The sequence below is a fragment of the Pinus tabuliformis genome, chromosome 8 (genome assembly GCF_031772625.1).
Source record: "Pinus tabuliformis cultivar Carrire ecotype Pingquan chromosome 8, CPIR1, whole genome shotgun sequence".
In the NCBI taxonomy this organism is placed as follows: domain Eukaryota; kingdom Viridiplantae; phylum Streptophyta; class Pinopsida; order Pinales; family Pinaceae; genus Pinus; species Pinus tabuliformis.
In genome coordinates this window covers 1,320,358,730-1,320,371,086 of record NC_142294.1, presented here as the reverse complement: position 1 = coordinate 1,320,371,086, position 12,357 = coordinate 1,320,358,730, and the positions used below count along the sequence as shown (strand labels likewise).

At 35.6% G+C, this 12,357-nt stretch overlaps 1 pseudogene; it reads right to left on the bottom strand.

Annotated features, from left to right (window-relative positions):
• Positions 1-6,608: 6,608 nt before the first annotated feature.
• LOC149240344 (glucan endo-1,3-beta-glucosidase 3 pseudogene) lies at positions 6,609-7,803 on the bottom strand (annotated as a pseudogene).
• Positions 7,804-12,357: the final 4,554 nt, after the last annotated feature.

Here is a 12,357-nt window from a genome sequence, read left to right as displayed (position 1 = left end):
TCAATAGTTGTAACATAAGAGAACCACAGGATTAATCAACAGTGCCTCCTTCCTCATCCGCATCAAATCTTCAATAGGTTGGGCTTTGTGGAATACAAAGAGCATGTTTTCAGTTATGCATTCCAACTCAACTCAATCGCTTCAGCTTCCATAGAGTATCTTTGTAACTATGCATTCCAACTCAATTCAATCGATTCCACCTTGGACGTAATGTAGAGTCTCTCTACTTTCCATGCCACTGCGAAGCTGTTCTGCGGTGCTTCTGATTCTCTAGATTCAGGTAACCATTTTTGTAAAATAATTTAGTTCATCATACCACAATGGGAGGCAGATTTACCAATGGTGGCATGAAACTATGCATACACAATGTTTATACATGATGCTAAATGAATACAGTTGAATGAGAGCAGCAGGGAGGCACAACGTATCAGACAACATTCAACTTAATGTTGGGACAACAACAACATTCAACTTAATGTCGTGACAATGTTAAATGAATAGATTATGACTGATGGTATGATGTAACTGCAACGATACCACCTTGGATAGACTATAAAACTAGAGAGAGGAGGAGTCGGTGTAATACAACGTTAGATATATTAAAAAACACATGAGACAGAGAGAAATGGTGGTTTGGTGGGATGATGATATATGATGTGGTATGGTGCTAAGCCGGATGCTGCAACAGTAAAAATATGGTAATCGGAATAGATTTTACAATGGTAAGGTATACCACAAACCATTCAAACCAGCCTTAATGCATATTTCCCAACATAAAATTTACATACCATGCAATGCATCCTTTCAACTCTACGCATGCAACGCAGTGATCGGGCTATGATTCAATGTAACACCAAAATTCTGCAGCACTGACAGAAAAGCACACAAATGATTTGTAGCAGGAGGATGGAGAATTATGGAATGATAGGTTAGAACGACATGTAGATGAACCCCCAATCGACCTCATACAGTATATGCATAGAGAAACAATCAAGTGCACAGATGTTAGGAAGAGCATTCTTTAAGGAAGAATTAGGTATTGGCTCTCAAACAGAGAAACGATGGAGGGCATCAGTGCTGACAAGCAGACAGGGTATGGTAGCATGTTTGATGAGTAGAGGGCAGATAGAGAGTAACATCGATAACACTAAGAGAAGGCCAACGAGCACAAGGTCAGACGTATTGTTGTTCAAGGAAAAATCTATAATAGAAACCATCCCTGACAACAATAAGAAAATAGATTTTTGACAAAGGCCAAATTAATGGAGCGTTAGCTCAGGCGTACATTGAAAACTCTCAAGTTTAGGCAAGAATGAACATATGAAGAATAATGGACATTCAGATCTTTGAGAGGCGGCGAATAGGAAAAACTGACAGGTACAGAGAGCAGCGTATTAAGGTGGTTCACAAAATTCAAGGTATGTTATAACGTTCAATTCTTGACCAACTCATTCAACAATAGATATTTGACAGAGATGGCAGTCTAGAACAGAGGTACGAGACTGACATGTATAAAAAGGCCACAGAAAACAAGTGGCTCACAATTGAGCAGGGTAGGAGATAACCTGCTCTGATACCATGTTAAACACACACATGGAAGTAACAGAATATGAATGATAAACAAGAGAGTAAATTTATTATTAACAAATGATATACATTTATAGTACATGGTGTGACCCTTGGATTCATATTCCAAGTGGTCTCTTGGACTCCTTTTGGTTGTTCAGCTTCCACACCAACCCTTAGAGGATTAGGTGTCCAACATATTTGAACAAGAAACATTACTAGAAAAATCAAAGGAATTAATAGCAGAATTTAAGAAATAATTGGGTAAAAAGACAAGAGATTCAACAACATTAATCAGGATTTTGAATTCAAAAAGAAAAAATAGCTCGAAAAATATCACATAGATGACAGAACTGAAACAATTCCGGAGGTTAGAAAGATTCACATCAAAAGGAATTTAATGCTGCAACTTGAAAACAAATGCCACAATTTAGAAGCCAGCCTCCAAAAGTTTCATAGAAAGTTTAATGTGTTGCATCAAAAGGGACTGCTAGGTTTAAGGGTAATTGGAGATAAGATGATTACTTTTGAATAATACTAGTGAAGGTTGTATTCAATAGCCACAGACAAAGCAATAGTTTCCAACATCAGAGGGACTATTACAGGGAACGCTTTCATTGAGGGTTTGACTTTTGACTTGTTGATTAAGCATGAAATCAAACATTTGTTTGTAGTCAAACCCACTTTTCAGAACTACACTGAAGTAGATGAGACTTACATAAAGTTAATCAAAACCACCATTCCATATGAGGAAAGATAGGAGAAAATATGTTTACTCATTGATTTCATTAGCAAATACATTTTATAGGAGTAACTTTGAAGCTTTCAGCAACAACGGGCAGGTTTAGAGGAAGAATTGGACACATAATCAGGAAAAAAAGAAAAATAAAAGAGCATCTTTTTAGGCCTAGTCATCAACAACAGCCTCGAATTTAGTGCCAAACAGCTTAAGAAATTTTATTTTCCTATTTTTTCCTCTATATTTAGAAATATTTGTGTTTTCAAAATAGATATTATTTTATAAATTTATTTAGTTTGGAATCCAATCTCAGATGTAATATTTTTCTTAAATTGTGTTCTTGTATGTCTTTCTTTGTTATTATTTTCACTATGTTTTATCTGCATATGTTTTGAAGTTTATGGGAGTTCTGGGTAAGATAATATTGAGTTTAAATTTGTATAAAATCCCCCATGAAGTTATAATCTATTACAAAGATTAGTTGATTAAATCGTTTGTTTGATTTAACTCCTCTACATCAATAAATTTTCATCTTCCCTTAAATTTTCTTAAACATATATTGTTTGGTTGTAACAACATTTTACACACATACATTGTATACGATGATTAGATAATCTTTTTGATGTTTAACAAACATATAGTTTCTAAAGTTTCAACCTTGCACATCCAAATCAAAGATAAATTACTATTTAGAGGTGAATAATCAACCCTTATATTTATTCATAAGTGATTAAGAATTGCACCTATTCAAACAGTTTAGAATTAGTCATCCAAAAAAATTTAAAAACCAACAAAACATTTTATATTCTCTAGCATAATTCCTAACCTAGAATTATCTACAGAGGTACAACAATAACAAAACAGATAAAACGATTTGGTAGATATGCAATAGGATGGAGAACCGACATTGGTCATCACCTTTCCATCTCAATGACCCGAGGCGAACATAAGCACACCAACTCACCGCTTTAATGATAGAAGGTGGTTTCGTGACATCGATTTCTATAAGCTAAATGTGATAGCATGCTAATATTTTTTGTTATTGTCCCCTTTCCGAGCATTTCCGTTGTTTTGGTCTGCATGCTCGACGACATTATGGGACAAGGCCATCGGATATTAAATAAGTAGAATCTTTGGTTTATATAATATGTTTTATAATATTTAATATTCAATAGAGCTTGAGTGGGCCTAATGGTTAAGAGCACATGTTTCCTCCTAAGAGGTCATAGGTTCAAAAACCAGAGGGGGGTAGAGTATGTATGCCTTCGTAGACTTAGCAGTCAAATCGTTGCGCGAAGGTGGGTCCATTGTCCCACAAACAAGGGGTTCTCATACACCAATTAGGTGTTTGGCTTGGCTGCTACCTTAAAATTGGATAATAATAATAAAAATATTGTATAGTGGTATGTGGTAGGGATATTGGTTATTTTTATAAATATTGGTATTTTATTGAGAATTGTGTGATTAGATTTTAATAAAGGAAAAAAATCATTTTTTATATTACTTCAATTTAATATAATTAAAAATTTCTTTTATTATTTCATTCTAATATAACGATAAATTAGCAATTGCACCGAGAGGTGAAAAGGAACACCGATAGGGGGGAGTGAGAATAATGTGGAATGCAAAGGGATGCTTTAGATAATATTATTGAAGCTCTTTAAAAAAACTCAAGTGGTTATAATTTTATGCTTTTCATGTTCATATAGGAAAGTTATTACAACTACCTTCCAACCATTTGGGAACACCATTTTAATCAACGTCTATTGTAGTTTCTCCCTCAAGATGGCACTGAAAGTTTCTTTGAGCTTGAAAAAAACCCCTCATAGTTCTTTTCTAGGCATTGAAAGTTGCTTTCAACTTGACAAAAAAACCCAGAATTCTTTAGCTTCAGTGTCATAATTCTTTCTATGTGTGTGCGCTTGCTTGCCCAAGTGTGAGGTGATGGAGAACTTTGGTAACTACAAACTTTTCCTTTCAATTTTTTAGTAATTTTTCTCTCTTCTCATTAAATGTATTTTTCATTTGTAATATCTATTATGAGTTTGGAAAACACTGGATTGATGATGATAGTTTTATAGTTCCCTGCAATATTTTCGTTTCATGTTTTACATTTCATGTTTTACATATTTAAAGGCCCATATAAATATAAAATATCTAAGATGTTGAAATAGTTTGTTCCACATACTACCTATGCTTCCCATGCATCAATGATATTCTCTCAGATTTCGCTTGTGTATTCCACTGTACCAAACCATGAACCCAATGCGTCATAAGTTAATAGACAATATAAGCTAAATTTATGTTTACACTTTAAATTAATTTTGATTTGAAAAAAATTGTAGTTAGTGATGTGGTGCGGTGGGTGATAATGCTTCCTACAAACTTTGTTTTTTTTTTCATGGCTTAAGGAATATTTCACATGCCCAATGGCGAGGATTCACAATAACTTATCATAATGTAATACCCAATGTCAAGGATTCCCAATAACTTATCATAATGTATGCTTAAAATTACTGTCTTGATAAACAATGAAAAAAAATCCCAACTAATTTTTCTATTCTGAAATCCTAGTAATGTCCATTGTTCTTAGAATGGTTTTCCTTCCTGCAGCTCATTTTTCCCCTATAAATATGCAACCATTACTAACATATAATTAACCCAAGGAATGCATTTTGACACACTTAAGAATTACTTCTTGGAAACATCATGCTTCTGGTTGCCTCGAACAAAACAATTGATGGATATCGCTCACCAAAACTTGGAAATACAACTACAATCAATTTCCCTGAGTACCTCCTGATGAAATTCCTACCATTAAGCCTTCCTGAAGTGTCGAAAATGGAGCGCCACTCGTCAATGGCGGGATCGTATGCTTCGGTGCAGCTAACGTCGAAGCTAGGAGCCACGATGTTGTCTCCCACAGCGTAGATGCGGTCGTCGATGCTATTTTCGTTCTTTAATTCAATGGAAATTTCGTCCTTTAAGTTGGTTTCTTATTAGTTGACACTTGATCACACCTTAATTCGATGGAGCTGGGAGCCATGTTGAACCCACGTGTATCAGGTTCTAATTGAATTCCATTAGCCCTGTTGGTCCTAAGGGAAACAATGATTCCAATCCATTGCACTATTGAATTTTCATTGGAAAGATAATGTAGTCCAAAGAAGAAGGGAAATAAATATAGGCCAACATGTGAAAGTGAAGTTGCACTGCACCACTGCTTAAACATAATGGTGTTGGTGTCGGTGTCCTTTGCCAAAGTCCCATTTGCACCAATATTGTAACCAATTTTTCAAACAACAAGTTGAGTTTCCACTATAAATAAAATTGTAAAAGCAAGATTAATATTCATTTTAGATCTTATTTTACGAAAACCAGATAAATGAAGGACAACAACTATGAAAGTAATAAAGCTCTCCCATACTGGACAAATGTTGATTAGGAAAAGACCTAGAAGTGATCAATACCAAAACATTCAATCAACTTTAATCTCATAAAAGTTCATGCCTTGCAGGATAAATACATGAGCCATGACTGACAAAACATACAAACAAATTATATCAATTAATCTTTTATTGATTTCTTTGACAGCTTGGCTCGAGAAAGAAAAGAGATCACAAAAAATTCTCTGTAGATAGGTAGTTCATTTTGTTTTGAAACTATCTAATATGTATTATATCAAACAAATATAAACAATACATGGAAAGAAACTTTCTCCAAAGGAAAGTAAATTGTGGAAAAAAAGACTCAAATATGCCATTACACATAAAGTTAAATAAATTAAAGAAATGAACTCATTGGATAACTCCATAGCATACTTAAAAGCCACCTATGTTAAACTAATGAAATTATTAACACAGATTCATAGGAACCCTAGATCTATTAAGTGTCTAAGTGGATCAAAATAAATAATTGAGTGAAAACCTATATATTCCCTTGATTTATTAAATTCCCAACAAAATTAAATAATTGAGTACAAATCTCTCCATGCATAAAAGATCCAATGTATATATATTATCAATTTTATTTTTCCTATCTTCCACTATTAACTACCTCGAGGAAAAAAAATCAATACGAACCTCTTTGCACTTAAAGGATCTAGTATGTGTATCTAATCAGTCTTCTTTTATCATCAATCTTGTATATATAATCAGTTTTGTTTGCACTGAGAGAGCACCTAGCTTTTCTTAGTGAAAACAAGAGCATATGACTAGCAGACTTAACTAGGAATGTTTCTCTATTGAACAACACTAGGGTCTACACTATATTTTCAAGGATTGGAAAATCCAACTTCCTTAGGTCAGTAGTGGTTATGGTAGCCACAAGATATGATTTCCATGCCTATCTTGTGGTAGTAACTATCAGAGGAATAGGAAGCATGTTGTTTAACATTATTAGGATCATAGCAAGGTTGACCTTACAAAAAATAGGAGAAATCAACTTGTCCAGGACCGCATGCCCAATCCAAAGAAACTTGGACAAGTTTAGGGTCAACCACTTCCACTGATATTCAGAAGTCTGAATGGCAATGTCATTAGAAAGAATTGTACCAACATCTATTAAATGTAATGTGTACACTAGATATTTATCGGCATATAGAGTCCCCAATCCTGCTCATAAATAGGACTTGATCTCATATCCTTGTTGAATAATTCATAAATGTATGTATTGACTAGTATGTCAGGATCCCTAGGAGTTAATGTGTTCTTGAGGACATGTCTAACTTGATTACTATGATAAGTGTCGACATTGTCATCTATGGTAGGAGGTTCAATCTAGACACACTTTGAGGTCCATCTTGTCTCAAACACAACCATTGGAATGTTTGTGAAATTCAAGTCGGCCATGGCAAAGTATCCAACATCAATCATGGCATTGAAAACATTAGTATAATATAGCGTTGTATAGGCATCCACTGCCTCTTTGTTAGTGGGGAGGGGCTAAAAAAGGGTGTAGTCCAATCCCACCACTCCATTTCTTTGCATGGAAACATAATAGGGATATATGTTAAGCATGAGAAAAGAATCATTTTTCTATAGAAAATCGAGCATGAGCACAAGAATCGACTTAAAGCTCCCATTGAAGAAGGCCTGAGAGGGTGGAAAGGAATCTAAGATGATGTTAGAAAAATGAGGACTGGAAACCTTGACCTGCCTGTCCAGATTGGCTGCCACGAGAGTAGAATGCAAGAACTTCACGGTAGACAATAGATCTAAGGCAAAATTGGGAATAGTAGTAAGAACCTCGCTACCCACACAGATTCCTTTGAATTTGGTGTCTGGAAGGTAGGATTCCACATTCATGTTCACCAAACTAGTTGTAGTGGAGCTTGACCACCTTATCCCTAGAAATTGGTTTTTGGGCACTGTTACTACAACATCTATCACTGTTTTCGCCGAAAATGTCAAAGTTCCTTGATTTGCATCATGGAGCCGCACATGGTTCACTTGTTGTACCTTGACATGAAGTGAATTGTTGCTACATTTGAGTTCCATGCCTTTCAAAACACTTTCATTTGCTTGAGTACCCAACCATACAACCAACTTCTACTCGCCCTTGACCTTCCCTTCATTTTTCTTGTCCTCAAGACAACACCACTGAAGCGCAAGAAACCGCAGTGAAATATTAGGCTCACATATTGCCCAAGTTGCTTGAGGTCCATGAGATGGACAGTGAAGATGAAAAACCACAAAAGTTTCTCACCATCAATGATAAACAAAACAACGACCACAACAAAAACCTTTCCACACGTACGTTTTTTATCTGCCAGAGGAGGACGAAAATGGGTCGTTCAGATTGGCTCGCATGAACAGTGTTTGGACATAGAAATCCCATAGAGAAAATGCATTCGGCATAATTAAATGAATTCTATTTATAGATAGTGTTATAGTAGTTTGTATATATATATATATATATATATATATATATATTCTAATTTATAGATGAAATGACCTTTTTCACAACATTTTTTATCGTTAACTTTAACTAAAAATTGCTAAAGATTTCTAAAAACTTGAGTTTAAGATGTTTAAGATGTAAAACTCAAGTGTCCAAGGGTTTATAGGATACTCAATCCATTTATGCATTCAAAAATACATTCTAAACAACAAAAAATAAAATTCTTTCTTGAAATTCTTTTCCAGATTCTAATGAAAAAGTCTATTTCATCTATAAGTTAGACTATGTACCTATATATAATATAAAAAATAAACTTTATAATAATATTTACGCCAATAGGAATTTTTTTGTGAGCTTGCAGTGGGACCCTAACCAATCCGATCGCTCAATTTTCTTCTTCCTAGGACCAACTAGAAATTTCCATTTGGGACTAGCACCTAGACAGTCAACATTGCCTATACCTCCACAATCTCCCAGCAATCAATTTTCACTTCACGTATGCCTAGGTTGTTTTTTTGTTTCTACATTGAATTGAATTGAATAGGCATGGAGGTAAGGACTTCATTCAATGTCTCCATTCAATTTTTCCTGTTGCATTCGGTGTTTTGGGTGGACTTCCACAATCTCCATGCAATCAATTTTCACTTCATGTATGCATAGGCTTCCTGCTTCTGCATTGAATAGGCATAGAGGCAAGGACTTCATTCAATTTTTCTTGTTGTGTTCAGTGTTTTGGGTGGAATTCCAGGAACTAATATATATTAAAGAGGGGTGTGTTCTTAACTACTATTGTTTTAATAGGTAAATTTAAGAAAATCAAAGTTGAAAGACATCGAACTTCATCTAATTTGAAGGATTTCAAGGGGTTTCTCTGAAACAGGTAACTTGTCTATACCGAATCGTGATGCAAGTATTTTTTTGAATCTTCCCATTGAACTCATTAGATGATCAGTTGGTATTCAGAAGACGCATTTATATAAGAGTTCACAAATAATCCCTTCTTTAATAAATGTAAACTAGATACAAAGCACATAATTTTTCTAGATATGGCAATATGGTGAGTTTTTTTCTCCCGCAAAAAACCTCGCAAGGAAAATTTCTGAAATCCTTCCAACTTTTAAAGGACTAAACATGGCCAAATATAACACTCACTAGAAACTAGTGTGAATTGCAAATTTCATTATTCAAAGTGGAACTGGATTTACCAGTATGAGTTGAAAAATAAAATTACGCAAATATCATTTGGGATGGGATGACATGGTTAAAAAACACGGCAAATCCAACTAAAAATTCCAAGGGAAATTTAAATGGAAAATCTCATGGAATTTAAGAGCACATGATTCAGTCATGTAGAATTTACCTGCACCTACCACATGTTAATATAGAAAAACACCAATTAAGAAATCGTTTTAGGAAATTGATGATGAGGGAATGGGCTACTTATGAAATGGTTATGTTTTCCCAATGTAGAGAATTTTTGTAATGTACCCAAACCCTTCTTCTAGGTGAAGAAATGGGGTATAACAAGTTTTATTTTGACCTCCTTCTACAGCTACCTTCGAGTTGATGCCTCCTTCCACCATCGGGATCAATCCCAGTGGTTCCTCAAGATCACCGAGTGACCATTAGATAAGATTGTACGTGCTTAGCATGTTAAAGACCTTCGTGGGCTTAGTTACCCTTGTGATGGGTTCGAGACCACTAGTCTTGTTTCTCCGTGAAACGACCAAAGGTCGAGTGCTAAGCTCCAAGATCTCTAGCCTCTTCTTACTCCCTTGTGTCCTTGGTTTGCATCTACGCGAAGTGACCGAGGGATAGCACTTATCCCATAGCCATCTATTCCGACACAATAATCTTAGGCCTCATTCACACCTACCGAGACCATAACGTCACGTTGACGTGTCCCATGGGGATCACCCGGCCTTACCTCCATTGGTTGCATCTTTGTCATGAGGTTGCCTGTCATTCCTCTATGTCCCGACGCTTCATCTCCCAAAGAATTCCTTACATGTGCCTGCTTACCTCCACCACGGTATTATTTCCGGGCCAAGCTGTCAAGTGGCAAACATCTAGAGCTACTTCAAGGACTTCACACTATACCAATGTAAATCTAAATCATTCCACAATGTTACCCCTCATGAGCTTGAGTGAAATCCACTACAATGAGTTCCCAACCTTTATGTATTCCTTGTTTAAGGACAGGGAATTTGATGCATACCAGCATTGGAAGCCTTCTAGCTATGTTCTATTGAGCACATGAACTGAACTCCTGAAGGGAATTCACCTCTCCAACCACATGCTAGGGGTTCCATGCTCCAAAGAAGGCCTGAAAGTGGCTCTATAGCACGTGTCAAGAGTTTCCAGGGCATTTGGCTATTGGCAGGAACTTACAATCCTCATGACCAGGGCCCTTGGGGCAAGAATGGAGGCTACTGAAATTACAAGGCTGAGATTCCTCTGATACATGGCTAAGAGTCTTTAAGGTTGCGGGGGGGGTTTCCCTTGGAATCAACACATAGCTCACATGCTAGTGCATAGTCGAGCAACTATTATAGTTTGTGTATGCGCATAACCTCTACAGATGCAAACCATGTCAGCATGAATCCTCTATGTAACCATTATTCATTAATAAAAGTGGTTCTTATGCTAATCTTTTTCATATTATTGGTTCATATCTTTTTAGATCCTTTTCTTTGTTCCTTCAAGGATGTACTATATATATATCTATATATATATATATATATATATATATATATATATATATATATATATATATATATATATATATATATATATATATATGATTTATTCAATCACAACAAACTATACTCAGGACTTCCTTAACACACCATTCTATCCCATAAATGTAACCTAATATTTCTTCTTAAGTGTAGACATTACCTCTTATATCATATAGGAGCTTAAGGGTGAAAGGAAGTCAACATTTATCTATGAGAGATATGGGCTTTACATGTGCTTAAATCGAAGAATCACAGACTAAGTCATTCGAGCTTGTGAATCAATCCCTTGTACAATGTTAGTGGTTGTAAGACCTACAACAATAGTAATTGTACCAATGTAACATGAAAGATTCTCTTTGCTACTTATTAGCAAGGAAGTGATTAACACACACATATTGTTTGCAAGAAGCTTATGCTGAACATCATAAATGGTGTCATCTCATGAATTGTAACTTCATTTCTAGATTACAATGACTCTTCAGCGACACCAAGCTGCATATATCAGTTAGCCTATGTAAGAATTGAAACTCCACTCAAGGTTGAAATTGGCTTAGAATCAATGTTGGTTTGTGTTATATTCTTTCCATAACTAGCCCTAGTAGTTAAAATGGGGGTTAGGGGCGGGGCTGAGTTACCCCTTCGTTGTGTCTGGCACAGCGGGGGGTAGTAGCCCCCCTCTACGAGGTCTAGGACAACACCCTGGGGAATTTTTTTTGGACCATATATTAGGTGGGTGAACCTGTGGTGAACCTACCTATGGTTTTGTGCATGGATTTCGCACATGGTTTGGGGCACGATGGTTTTTGGTCCATGGTATTTTGTACATCCAGTCAAGGGAACTATGATTTTGTTCTAATCCAAAGTTAATGGATTGGGGTTTATGGATGCTTCTACATGTATATATATGTATTTTAACATTGAAAGGAACATAATGAAAAATCGATCTAGTAGTCTCGGTTTTGGGATCCAAGGAAAAATCTTTGTGTATATTTGTTTTATGTGTTATTCTCTCACAATTTTTTATTTTCTGTTTTTAGAATTCATATGCAGGTAATTTATGAATAGGGTTGAAACCTACAATCAACTCACACAAAAATAAGAATAATTATCTTTGGCCATTAAGGACATGAAACACTTATATTTGTTCACACATTTTAACTATCCATGCGGTAGATAAATGCAAGTGAGCAAGCTTGTCATGCAACCATCAGCATATCAATCATTCACATTTCAACATGAGAACCACACAAAATAACTTATCTTGGATTTATAATGAAGATGACAAATTGAATTTTAGACTTCAACTCTCCACACAACCATAGATAAGTTGCAGCCAAGCTACTTGCAGCTGTCACCCGAGAGCTAAATTCCAAGGGTCTGAGGTGGTCTTGCTCAAGAGAATTAATGTCA